Below are 14353 nucleotides of genomic sequence, written 5' to 3'. Positions count from 1 at the left end.
TGTGACTTGTTTTATAAAATGGAAGATATTTTACTGCAATTTTAAAAGTGATTCATTATTTTATTACGTTACTTGAAAAATGAATCTGATTACGTAACTTGTGTTAAGTTTCAAGTATACCTTGGAAGTCCTTGATTAGCTTGTGCAGGTGTGTTTGATTAGGGTTAAAGCTAAACTCTGCAGTTTGGTAACCCCTGCCCTAGCAACTGTATAGCAACATGATAAAATGATGCTAAATGTTTTCAGAAACTGCCCTGAACACTCAGAACATCATTGTGGCAGTGTGCAACAGGCAGTTGCATTTTCTTAAGAAAATATCACTACCATGCTTTCTTTATTTTCTCCTCTTGCTGAACATTGAAAATATGTTTCCTGAAATGTTAAAAACCCATGGACTTAAAATGTGTAATGGTTGTGATCATGTTTCCTTTCATCTGATAGGATGATAAATTTTTTGGTTTGATTGATTAATAAGGAGCCTAGTACTGTGGACACTTCCTTATTGGAGCAATTGTTAGTGCTATTTTAAGGATTGATGGGATAGATAATCAATTGGAGGGAGCCATTTATTGTTCTTCATGTAAAGCACACAAAAAGTAAAAAGAAAACATATTTGTTAGTGTAAAATTAAATTGTTTCCTGTCATGTTAGAGCCTCATATTGCTAGCTGTGGTGTGAACACTCTCAAGTGAACTGAGTTTAAGGAAACCACTCACGGACAACAGTCAATGCCAAGAACTGCTAATATTGGGTTTGGTGTAATCAGGGCAGTTGTGGGACAAAATAAATCAGTCCTGGCATTTTTTAGTTCAGGCGGACCACCACCACTTCTCTCTCTCTCTCATACAGTATATATCTTGCCGATATTCGACTGATAGTAGAATCATATGTTTGGGGGCGGGGCAAAATACATTAACAAGAGTCAAGTCAGACATTCGACTATAATTACTGATGTTAACACACAGGGAAAATGCGTAACGAACACCTTGCATATATAAACAGGGTAAAAAATTTTTATATTTTGATGAACAGATAGCTAACACTTAACGTCGGGAAACCATAACAATTAACTAATCTTTTTTTTTTTTTTTTTTTTTTTTTATATTAGGCTAACAACTCATTATAACGTTAGCCTAAAACTTTAACAGTTAATGTTCTGTATTTCTGTTTTGAGCTGCGCGCTGAATATGACCAGTAGAGTGACGCATTTGATAGCAAATACATTTTTAATCAATGGGATTCAACTCATAATTTCATATAGAATAGTACAAATGTTCCGGGTAATTTCAGTGGAAACGCGGCATATGTATCACACTCATATCACATCTTGTTTTTTGAAAACGCCAGGTCCGACAATATTGTGTCTTTTTTTAAATGTCAATCTAGATTTATTCATATTGGCCCATGTAAACCTTTGTGCACAATTTACTTTTTATTAAAAGTATTTACGTACACTCATGGTGCACACACATTAGGATAGGTTAGATGCCTGCTTCCGTTGCAAGCCCCTATCAAGCACTTTACCGATTCAGCTACTCTCTTCTTCTCCTCCTGCCTGACTTTTTGGCCCACATCACTCATCGCAGCGCAGAGCAAGCCTGTTCTTGATAAAGCATCTGTAAAAATGGGAAAAGCCGACAAGGAAGAAGCTTGGATGAAGTAATCTTTACATAGGTGGAGCAAAGTACTTCTTAGTACCGTCTATAGCGCATTGTGATTGGATGTTTACACTGTCAATACAGGAGATAAACCAATGGTTTATAAGGGGCTTACTGTCCCTGTGTGATGGTCCTCTGCGCAAAACAAAACAAAAAAAAAAAAATTGTGTAGGCCCACCGGGAAAATGCCCGGTATGGCCCGATTACCAATCCAGCCCTGGGTGTAATGCATTTAATCAGTGTAACAGGAAACCGTGGGCTTTATCTGCTGGCTAACTGTAGTCTTCTATAACTTTCTATATAATACCCTTAACATTGAGTAGTGAATGTGCAGCAAGTATTTCTCAAAATCCGATTTATCTGTTGTCATAAAACAAGGAGTTCACAAAGTCTCGCTTTGTTTTTGTTTTTTTTGTTTTTTTTCTAGCAGTACACTTTGCAGAAATGACAAGTACTGTATGTAACGCTCTTTCTTTGCACCTTGTTCACCTCACTTGGAGCATATGTATTGGTCCACCCACTGAACGCCTACAAGTACAGCGCTCTTCTCTGGAAAGGTGCTTTGCAAACCACAATCAGCAGATGTGAGAGGCTGAAGAGAATTGTTGACTTTTCGAGGGGGTTGGGTCTCACAGGCTTCATACAGTAGAGTCACTTTCTCTAAAGCAATGCCTCTTTTTGTGTTTAGTTTTACAGATAGGGATGATGAATGTTTGGTTGTTGAGAACTCTTCACAGATAAGGGTAAAGTCCTTATGCCTACTATAACTTGCCACAGTGTAAATAAAATAACGACATAGCACAATTTCCAAATCTAACAACTATTACGCACTCTCCAAATTTTACAGTCAAATATGCTATTGTGTAATTGTAATGAAGGATTTTTTAATTAATAGGCTCGTAGGCTACCTTTGTTTTAGATTCAATAGCCGCGTTTCAACTGTCGGGCTAAAAGCAGGTGTGCTAGTGCGTGCCAGGTCCAGTTGTGTTTCCATTGTCACTTCGGGGGTTGATCATGCCTCCTCGGGGCAACGGCCAGGGTTTTTTGGCCCGACGAAAACCTTGGGCCAAAGCGGGCCAGCCGGGGCTAGAGGAGGGGTTATGAACAAAGGAGGAGTTTCTCCGCGTCTGGAAAGCACCAGCGCTGCAGATCATTAAAGAAAGCTTACAGCTATAACACCAGCATTAAAGACTCACTTTCAGTCATCAGCAAGTGTTTGAAATAACTTGATCCGATGTGGATTATAATCACTAAACAAGCCAGGAATATTTATAAGCGATGCAAAAGACTATGCACGCTGGGCATTAACATTACCATAGTAAACATGGTAAATATGACCGCTTGAAGAAATCAGACAATCAGCTTCTTATTCTCTATCACATTCGTGTATTTATTTAGTAACTTATATTATCTGTCATAAGTCTCGTCTCGAGAGTTTAGCTCCATGTAGCATATCATCAAAATATAATGATTTTTTTTGTTCGGGAGCTTTTATAAAAATAGAGATATTATCATTTATTTGAAATGTGACTTAAATAGGCTACTGTACTACAAATAAAAACAGACTCGACTGAATAAGCAGGCTATTTTCATAACGCTTAAGCGTTAAAAATAAATAAAATAGAAATACTTTTATTTCTGTGTGACTAATTTTGAGTCCTGATAAATTAATTCATTATGATCAATGTATCACTTATTCTATAGTAAAACATCGATGCTTTTGAATTTAAATATTTAACAAAGCATGCAAACAAACGGCCGCTTTTATCATGCTCGTGTGTGTGATCGCGCTAGTTCCAGTGACTTATTTCCTAGTTTTCTGATAACTTCTCTTTGTCGGTGAAATGATGGGGTTGCGTGACGTTGTTCCTGAGAGGCGTGTAAAGGGCGTGTTTTAGTGAAGCGCAGCGGAGCTTCAGGCTCGACTGTGGAAACCCTGCACTATTCTGGCCTCGGTGCTACTGGCCCGAGACTATTAGCCCCAGCCGGCCCGTTTTAAGCCCTGGCTCGCACTGGCCTGACAGTGGAAACACCGCTACTCGCATCATTCACAGTGCTTCACAAGATCAGTAGCTCTTTCCCTCGTAAAATAAATTGATTACAAATCTTGTATGTTTTATGTCTTGTACACAGTTTTTAGTTACTTAATTCTTTGAATCTTATGTTGTCATTCATGGCGGAGGTGATTGGTTTAATTCATAGTTTAGAGCTCTTTACTGAAGTTTTTTTTAAATGTCCTTCCTTGAAGATACTTATGTTGTAGGTTAAAAACAATAGTTTCGCGTTTCTAAATTCATAAATTTCACACAAAACATTAGCAAAAAGTATCCGGATGACCTACTGTTTCCACTGAGTGTTTGAAGGGCACATCCAATGGACAATTTACTCTCCAATGAGGCCATGGGTGAATGAAGCCATGCAACTAACGCTGTAGGTCACATGACACGGGATTAGTATTATCTTTTCACTTTTCACACGGGATTAGTATTATCTATGGACCTTGTGTGGTTTTGAAATTACCCCCCCACATCTGAATATCTGAACCTGTGATTTTACTCGAAATTACTGATTTATCTCCCGGATACCTGGATATCAAGGCTTTGAGAGTCCCGTACTATGGTCCAGATGAAAAAAAAATAAACAATTAATATAGTTTCTTGCATGGTGTCATTTAATTTCACCAGGTTAAAATAATAAGCTTTATGCTTGATTTATTTGTAACACATTGTTACAAATTGTATGGTGTAGTGATATGAAAGCACACAAAATACTATCAGACACTTCAACGCAACTCCATTCTTTGTGAAAAATGGATTAAAAGGTGCACAGGAAACAAAAACCTCGAAAAATTATATACGGCCCGCCAAATCACAGAGATGCTGATTCACACTGGACTAATATCATCACAGGACCTCGGTGTTCAGCGAAATATTGTAGGTCTTTTGAGTGGGAATTTTTACTTTACAAATTTACAAACAACCTTCGCAATTATTACAAATGACTGGAGGTCACCAGGTAATACTAATCCCGAGCGATTAGGGCTTTAGAGCATTGATTTGTAACTCTGAATTCTTTTTTTTCTTTTTTTTTTCTTTTTTGGGGCCATTACTCTGGACATTTTGTATGCGATTCCTCTTCTAAAGAAATTATGATCTGAATCCGGTTTATTCAGTAAGAAGGACAAAGAAAATGTGCAGAACAATGGGACGACTAGAGTTGAGAAACACTCTTATTGGATGGTGGAAAGCAGTGAACAGTAGAGAAAACATTACCTTGCATGCACAAATATCATCTTGTTATTTTATTATGATTATTATTATTTTACCTGGGTTAGTGTCATTGGCACTTGAAAAGTAAAGTTCAACCATAACACAATAATAGTGTCCCCCAGCTTCTCATGAATAATATAAGTTGGGATAAGAGCAAGCAACAGACTTGAGATGACTTCACTGTCCCAGACATGTCTCATAGGAAAATATTGGAAGGTGTGTGTGTGTGTGTGTGTGTGTATTTGTTCATTCAAGAGAGTGTTGAATGTATAGCCATCATACTGAGCTCTACAGTCCGTCTCTTTCTATCCTGACATGTCTTTGAAAGCTCTTTATCTTCAGGCTTATTTTGGACATGTATGATCTTTTATGCTGGCTTAGCAGAAATTCATAGTATGTTAGTCGTTGAGGCGAGACACTTGGAGTTGGGAACCAGCAATGATCCTGTCACACAAATTTTAGTTTTATTGCTGTTAGAATTATTTTAAATGATAAAGATCCCAGCGATGGGATTCAGAGATGCGTTCTAGTCTGCCAAGCCTGGCTCCAGTGGGATTGTGGAAAGTCAATCCCAGGGTTTACCCTGGAAATGGTGCAGACTCCCATAGCAGTGCTTCGGGTCAGTGAGCAATGAGCGTGCTTGCATGTACTCACAAATAGCCACAATGGCTTTGCCCCATCGCTTCATTTGAAGCTTGTCTGTAGTTGCCATCACCAGCCATGTGTCTGGCTCTTTATTCAGCGGTCTGTACTCGATTAAACCCTATTATGTTGTTAACTTGTTCCACTGGCATCACTAACTGTGAGGTTGACGTTTTAGTTCTGCATTTGCAGATTTTCTTTTTTTTTTTAAGCTTGAGTAAGGGCATGGATTTTGAAACTGAGCTGAATTGTCCTTAAATAAGTGTTATAAAAGGGTCTGTTTGATCGGAGTTGTTTAAGTGTACATCTCTCTGGGTTTATCGGGAGGGACTTTCTGCTCTACCTTGTCTGTGAGTGGAAAATCACACGTGGCTCACATCCAGGATTTTTAAATGATATATTATTGGCATTGCACTTAGAAATGTAGGGCAGATGCAGAGTTTTGGGTGCGGGCCAGTTTTGAAAGGTCAGTCCAGAAAAATACTAATGCTGGTGCTGCACATGGTGGCTACATTTTTAGGGCAGTCGTGTAACTAAAAATACTACGCGGCTTAATCTGATGGATTTGTGGAGAGTTTTGGGTAGCTCAGTGCGGTGAATCTGAAATCTGGCTTCAACAGTGATGCCTTTATTTGCTAATGCACATCAACTGCATCCAATTATGAGCAGGAAAGCATGTCTGACCTGATGCACTGAATATGGAAACATTGCGTGACCCGCTTGTTTAAAGCAGCGATTCCTTTGCAATAGTGAAAAAGGGAAGTATTTTGTAGCAGGGTATAGTTAAAAATATATATTTTTTCATAGTCTTGATGTTCAATACATAGCAAATACATAGACATTAAGATAAAAAGTTAGTAGAACAATCATTCAAACAAATAGCCATTGTAGCCTAGATCTAGATCTTTCTTTCTTTCTTTAAATGTTATTAAAATAATAAATACTTGACCTGTTTGGATGCTTACATTACCTACATTTTTATTCATGAGCACTTAATACTTACACTTTCAACATTTTTTAAATGTAACATTGAAAAATCATTGAATCAGAGTTATGAATTGACTTATTAAAACAGCTAGTTTTAACTGATTCACAGAAATCAAACTTAACAACATTAACAGGCTTTTGCTAATGAAATTTAAATCAGTCAAACAAGATCATGAGACAAGAAAAAAAGTAAAAATAGAATACATTAACAATTAAAAGAATATTATGATACTGCTAAAAAGAAAAGTATTTGGCGTAATGAAATGTTTATGCGGTTTAAGGTTTAAAAAACACATTTGCCATATACTGTACATTGTTTCTCCTTCATGCCCTGCCTTTCTGAAACACGTTGATTTTTACAAAGATCATCATTCTGAAAAGCGAGGTGTGCTCTTATTGGCCAACTATCCAGTACATTGTGATTGGCCGAATACCTCAAGCGTGTGACGGGAATGTTACGCCCCTTAACATATTGTGATGCCCTGTCCAGCTGGAGTGACCAGACATAAACATAAAACCATTATAAACATGATATAAACATGATTTCTAGTCTTGCCCTCTTTTGGAAGGCACCAAGAGCTTGTAACACTCCAAAGAGAAAGAAAAAATTGACTATATGACCCTTTTAATATTTACATAATCAGGAGTATATGCTCATAGCATAAATATCCTGGCAAATAGTTATATTTAGTAATTTTGCATAGATATTTAGACACAGAAACCTGAGCATTTGATTCATCATCCGGAATCCAGTCTGTGATGGGTTTATTTATTTTTTTATACCAGTTGGGCATATTCAGAATGCTCATAAACATGGTCAAATATCCGTTTGAACCAAAATCCTTGATTTTTGGATTAAATACCATTCTTCGTCTCAACCTATGAAAATGGCACTTCAGTAGTTTTTCAAAATGTGGCGATTTAAAAAAAAAAAAAAAAAAACATTAAATTCCACATGATGTTCTGTCCTTGTCAGGAAAAATAATCCTTCCTGTCTTGATCTGTAGATTGATATGGACTTAATATATGGTCCAGTGCTGTTTCAGATGTAGTCATGTGAGTGGGGGAATCTGGGCTACTAGGCTACCAGCACACATTCACATGCAGTTATAGTTGATAAGCATCACACTGAGCTTTTGGAAATTCTAATAGAACACCAGTTTCCAAGTTTCCACTTTTGCTGGGATTCACATTCTGGTGTGTTTTTTTTTTCTCTTTCTCCTGACTGTAGTTTTTCCTGCTAGAAAATGTGTTATTGAAATGTTATGTTCAAAGGTATACAACCCCATCTTTTTTATTTACCATGTATTTGGTGGTGCCTGTTTATTACCTGGTTTCCTCCTGCATGGCCTGTATTCTGGTCTTCCTGTATTAAGTCCAAAGTATAAATGGTCCATTTGTGCCATGTGGTAAGCGTGCAACATAAAACATCTAGATCTCCCACAACAACAGCAAACATCACATGCAGAACACCATGCAAAAAAAAAAGGGGGTCTATGTGAAACCAAATCTAAGTCTGGTAATCATTAATTAAAGAAAACACAAACCTGATCAGATTAAAACACTGGAGAATGTTTATTGGCTAATATGTTGTCCTTCCAGGGCAGCTGCTATTCAGTTAGACTAGTAGATTTTGTCAGGAGTTGCTTTTTGCAACGGGGGAGTGAGTCCTGGAGTTATTCTCTTTACTTTGGAGCCACTGGATGCATCCAGGCTTTCTTCATGTTTTGTCTGACCTTTAGTGCGTGGTCTTCTCCTCCTGTCCAGTTTCTCAAGTCACTGATCATATCCCCGGCTGTCAGGTTACAGCTGTTGCCATGACACAAATTGAGCTAGACAGAGAGAGAGAGAGAGAGAGAGAGAAGTGGTTTATCCCCACTATTACTCGAAAGCAAAGATAATGCGAAACAGAAAAAGGAGGTTTATAAAGAACTTCATTGTTCAGTTCTTAGCAATTGGCTTGGGATAACTGTGATTTATTATACTGACACGCAGCAGAAACGCCACGCTCACGCCACGCAGCCAGTGTGTCACCGGCCTAACAGTAACCCACATGTACTAATAAAAGGAATTGTTAATTTAGCATTTGATCATTTGATTGCATTTATTAAAATCAACTGTTAGCATTTTTTTTCCTTCAGTTGATTACCATCATTTTTGTAAGTAAATTTGTATTAAGTCATGAAGAAAAAATAAAGTGGATAGAATAAAATAATATAAAAATTATATTTGATGACATTACACAAAGAATAGACTTTTAGAAAACTAATTTAGTTAGAGGATTATGTAGTTTACAGATGTCAGATCATTCTGTCCCTGAGATGTTTTTAATTGAGTGTGTGTATGTGTGTATGTATGGGTAATGTAAATGTGTTGGTTTAAAAAAAAAAAACTTTACCATGAATAAAACACTCCAAGAAAGACATGCATTATCTACAGTTACCTTTGGATATTTGTAATTAATGCATTTATTTGTTTAGATTCTGAATATTTCATTTATTCATTATTTTTGGACTCCACACTATTTTATACTTAACTGACTTTATTATAATACTGCCCCTTAAAGGAAGTATAGGTTCCATGTATCAAAGTGCTTATCCCTTTTTAAATGGTTAGTAGTTCACCTGTGAGCTATATTTTGATTCTTTATATTGGTAGTTGCTGGCAACTTGTAAATAGGGGAGGGACATTCTCAATCTGGAGAGGATATTTAACCCTTTAATGCATGAATGTTTCACCAATCATTCTTACATATTCAGGTCTTTAGTGACCCGGACCTAAATATACAGCACGGATAGATCTCTAAATCTCTTGATATTTTAAGAACAATTACAGGAGAATAAAATAAAGCATATTTTGTTTCCTTTTGAAACTTAAAAGGGTTCAATAAGAGCAGATGATACCATTGCTGTCATCGTCAGAGCGCACTTCTACAGTACATTCAGCATCTGCCCCATATTCACCATCTCAAACATATTCACAAAACATACTCGGTTACTAACGTAACCTCGGTTCCCTGAAATACGGGAACGAGTACTGCGTCGAAGACGCTTAGGCCTAAAAAAAAAATTTGTTTGGTTCCGGTTTCCGACCGACCCTGTCAATTTATGTGCGACCCAAATTTATTTTATGAGACTGGGGAAGAACGGTCTTTCACACATCGTTAATTAAATTACAGTTTCCTTTAAATGCTGTTTTACACTTAAGTAATCCGTTAAAAACCATTAAGTATTGCATCAAAACCCTTTAACTGTCAATTCCTAAAGTGAGCTATAACTTAAGGTTTGGAAATCGTAACATTAAGAGAAACACGGGGGGAGGGGGGAGTCAACAATATATCGCGGAACAGAGAGGGCACTGACAACATGCTGACAGACAGGACATTAACATTACCAGCTTACTTTTAATATGAAACAAAGTCTCATTTGGTTATTTCACCTTTCAAATGTGGTCATTTTTTAAAGAAATGTAAACAATAAATACCGTTTTGTGGCTCTTGAATGTGTCAAACAGATCGCTGTAAGTTAGATCATCAGTTAAAACTAACTGATCGTCTCTTGCTTCTAGTTAATTTATAGCATCAAAATCAAATAAACCACATAAATGAACATAACAAAGAATGTTGTTTGACTACAAAAAGATGTCTGTACACTCCGTTTTTCAAGTTCAAATCCTCCATGTTAATCTACTATGAGATCGCCTGTCAAACTCCCGCGAAGGCTTTTTGTGTGTGTGTGTGCGTTTTGCGTGTCTATGGCAACAACAGACTTTAAACGGGAATACAGAATCACTGTCGTAAAAGTACCGGTACACACATTTAAAATCAGCGCGTGTGTGTGTGTGTAAAACTGCCACTGGAGAAAAAAATAAATAAATTAAAAAAAAAAAAAAAAATCCGACCAATGACCTCAACTGACAACCAACCGGAACCAAACTTTTTTTTTTTTTAGGCCTATGGGAAAAACTCCTTTTTTCTCCTGAACTGAAGCCTTATTCAGTCACGCAATGAAACTGCACGGCCATTGGTTGGTGCAGTGTTATTAAAACAAACCAATGGCTCTGCAGCGGTGCTGCACGAACCTATGGCAGTGAAGCCCGCCAAAATGGGCGGGGGATCTGGCTATATATTGGCTGCTTCGCCACAGGAATTCAGGTTACTTCGACTGAAGCAACGACTGAGTCGTGCAGCCTTTTAGCATGACAAGGAACGCAGTACTCGTTCCCGTATTTCAGGGAACCGAGGTTACATTAGTAACCGAGTACGTTCCCTTTCAATACTTCACTCGTACTGCGTCGAAGACGCTTATGGGAACCCAGTTCAATCATGCCATGCTAAGAAGGGGGGACGACCAACGCAATCATACTTGATCTGTGAAACCAAGATATGACAATAGCAACTAGGAGCAGAATAAGCTCAATGAGGTTACGTCTGGCCTAGCCTGATCATCCCGTGTTAGTATCGCCTCAGTACCAAAGGGACCACTTCGAAAGCCTTTGCTTTGAGACCGGTAACCCTCTGGCGCATATGAAGAGCTGCTCTGATCGCCCTATGTAGACTTCTAGTGCCCTCATTGGGCAAAGCAGATTCAGCTTTCGATCGTCCTCTATGTTTTGTAATGCAGAGAGAGTGACCACTTGTGCTCTGAAAGGTGTGGAGAGCACCTTTGGTACATAGTCATGCCTTGGTTTCAGGACGACCTTCGAGTCGTTAGGCCCGAATTCTAGGCAATTAGGGCTTATCGAGAGTGCTTGCAAATCGCCCACACGCTTAACAGACGCTAGTGCCAACATCAGAGCGGTCTTTAGTGACAGGGCCTTAAGGCCTATGGACTGTAGCGGTTCAATGGGTGCCCTCTTTAGGGCTCTCAGTACCGTGGGCAGGTCCCATGAAGGGACAGTGGGAGGGCAAGGCGGGTGAAGCCTTCTGGCACCTCTCATAAACCGGACGACTAAGTCGTTTCTGCCCACTGACTGGCCTGCTATAAGGGCGTGTGATGCTGCGTCAGCACGCGACACACTCGCTTTGCCGTCATCAGCTTGCAGAGGGGCTCTACACGAGCTGCAATGACGAGATGGCATTTAAAACAACGCCATAGAAAAGGCTCTTTTAGAGAAATTTGTTCTTTCAATATATCTCACCGGATGGCTGCAGGGAAGCGATGTATCTGCAGTGGGGACCGACAGTCACGTTCCAGTGCGAGGCGTGTTAACGGCGAGCAGTTCAGCGGAGAACAGCGAAGCGATGTGACGTTGTCGCTGAAGGAGAAGAAACCTGAATTCCTGTGGCGAAGCGGCCAATATATAGCCAGATCCCCCGCTCATTTTGGCGGGCTTTGGCGGGCTTCGCTGCCATAGGTTCGTGCAGCCCCGCTGCCTAGCCATTGGTTTGTTTTAATAACACTGCACGAACCAATGGCCGTGCAGTTTCACTGCGTGATTGAATAAGGCTTCAGTTCAGGAGAAAAAATGAGTTTTCCCATAAGCGTCTTCGACGCAGTACGAGTGAGGTATTGAAAGGGAACTATCGTTTTCAAGGACTTCATATTCAATATTTTGATCACTGGCAGTTTATTCACCAAACTCAGCATCAAATGGCAGTGACATTTATATTTCTTTGCGTATAGTAATTGCTTTGCAGTAAAGCCATTTCAAACCAGTTCAGTTTTGGCTTATGATATTCGTTAGTTTTATGCCTGCTTTTAATAATCAGTGAAACGTCATGTCATCATTGTCTATCAAACTCGAGAAAAAAAATACTTACATGTTTACATACCTCGGGTCTCTATCGACTCTATACACTTTTTATAAAAAATAAATCAGAAAACAGACATTCTTTTATATTTTACGATTTTTTTTCTTATATTTTTTAGATTGAGGAATACTAAGAAAGTTGATGTTTAACTTTAAAAAATGAAAGAGAGAGGGAGAGAATTATGTCACGGTTCGCTAAAGACCCAAGGTATGGATTTAAGGAAGAAAATGTGTATATCCTTTTAGTGCAAGATGACGACTCAATATTTTTGGTCTGTTGTGCATTTTAAATATGTATACCTGCTAAATAAAAGTTTTCAGTGTTAAGGAGTACACTAGTGGATAAAAAGCCACGCAAGTCCAATTTAAATTTGTGTTCTTTAATTTCTGATTGAAGTTGATGACTAGCCCTGAAAAGATTAGTATTATCAAACTGCACAGCAGCAATCTGAGGCACTTATAGGAGACTCGAGGTAGACGCACAGCCTGGCAACCTTATCAGTCCAATCTGCCATTAGCTTTCACCTCTTAATCCTTCATTTACGTTCAACCTTTTTATTTTATTTTTTTTATTTTTTTGGGTTATGCCTTGCATGGTGCACACAAATGACACTGCTATCAAAAAGCACATTGTGTTATACTGTCTGCCCCTTATTTAAGATTTGTTTCTTTGCCCATGTTAGTATTTTGACTACAACTGGCAATCTGGGTGCTTTTGTTTCTTTACTCCGAGTGAGCTGGGAGTGAAAACATGGGCTGGTATTGGAGGAGCTTTTTGCTGAGCACTACACTTTGCCAGTGCTTGTTTGTTTGAACAGTGCATAGGGGGTTTATGGGCTCAGTAGAGCCTCTTATGAAGGCCCTGAATGCAGTTGGCACCTGAAGGGAAAAACCGCTGCCCGTAGCAGTTAAACTTTTTAGCTGTTTAGCTGAATTCACAATTCAGTGATTGGTTTGCTTGAAGTAAATATTTACTTATTATTATTATTAATATTATTATTATTATTTTTTTTTTTATTCTTCTGCTGTCCACTTTTAGTAAAAAAAAGTAGCTACATTTTGATGCCTCCACTCCATAAACATCTTGGGAGTATGGGTCATCAGCTGGGACAAGGGTCTTTTGTTACATAATTCCCAGTGGGACATCTTGTGTCCGTAGTGTCCTGAACAGAACTGAACATGCCGGTCCAGTCATGTGCTGCTTTGCAAGTACTTTAGAATGTATTTGCATTATTTTAGGTTACAAGTGTAAGAAGCTGATGAAAAGGTTTCATATGAACAGACATCAGCATTAATGCACTGTAGAAGGACCGTGCACAGAATTCTGGGATAGATGGGTCATTGACCAAGAAGGGAGTACAAAAATAGTGGAGATTCTTTCAAAAACGCATTTGAAAAAGCATGTGCCAAATTCTTAGAAATGTCATGCTTTAATGTTTGTTTTGCGTGTGTGTGCTTTAATGTGGTGCAACCAAGAATAAGCGACATGAGTAAATGAGGCTTGCAACTGATGTCAGACAGATTTTTTTGTGTGTGTGTGTTTTTATATCGTTTTTAAGTTTTAGTTATTTTAGGGTTCGTTAAACTTTAAAGCTTTAGTTCACCCAAAAATGAAAATTAGCTCATAAATTACTTTCCCGCAAGTCATCTTATATGTGACTTTCTTCTTTCAGATGAATCCAGACGAGTCTTTGATCTTTCAAGATGTTTTATGGCACTCAATGCAATGTGCTTCAGTCCAAAAGAAGTGAAATAAAAAGTGCCCATCCTTAATAAAAAAAAAGGGTCTCACACAGCTAATTTTCATTTGAGTGAACTAACCCTTTAACAAAAATGTAAATATTTCTAAGTTCAAATGTTTATTTATATATTTATTTTACTTTATTTCATGGCATGATTTTATTAATTGTTTATGTTAATGTTAATAATCCTGCTCCACAGAAATATCGAAATTATTTGAAATTCAGAAATTGAAAGCATGTTAATCATCGAAGAGTTGTATTCAAACCATTATCAGTATGAATTAGCAACATTTCTTATGGATTT

General features: G+C 38.1%; 1 protein-coding gene across 5 annotated transcripts in view; it reads left to right on the top strand.

Annotated features, from left to right (window-relative positions):
- myo1b (myosin IB) overlaps positions 1–14353 on the top strand; it is an 84060-nt gene that overhangs the window by 1449 nt on the left and 68258 nt on the right. The window lies entirely within an intron of this gene.

Source organism: Carassius carassius, chromosome 19, assembly GCF_963082965.1.
Source record: "Carassius carassius chromosome 19, fCarCar2.1, whole genome shotgun sequence".
Taxonomy (NCBI): Eukaryota; Metazoa; Chordata; class Actinopteri; order Cypriniformes; family Cyprinidae; genus Carassius; species Carassius carassius.
This window is presented reverse-complemented; position numbering and strand designations above follow the sequence as displayed.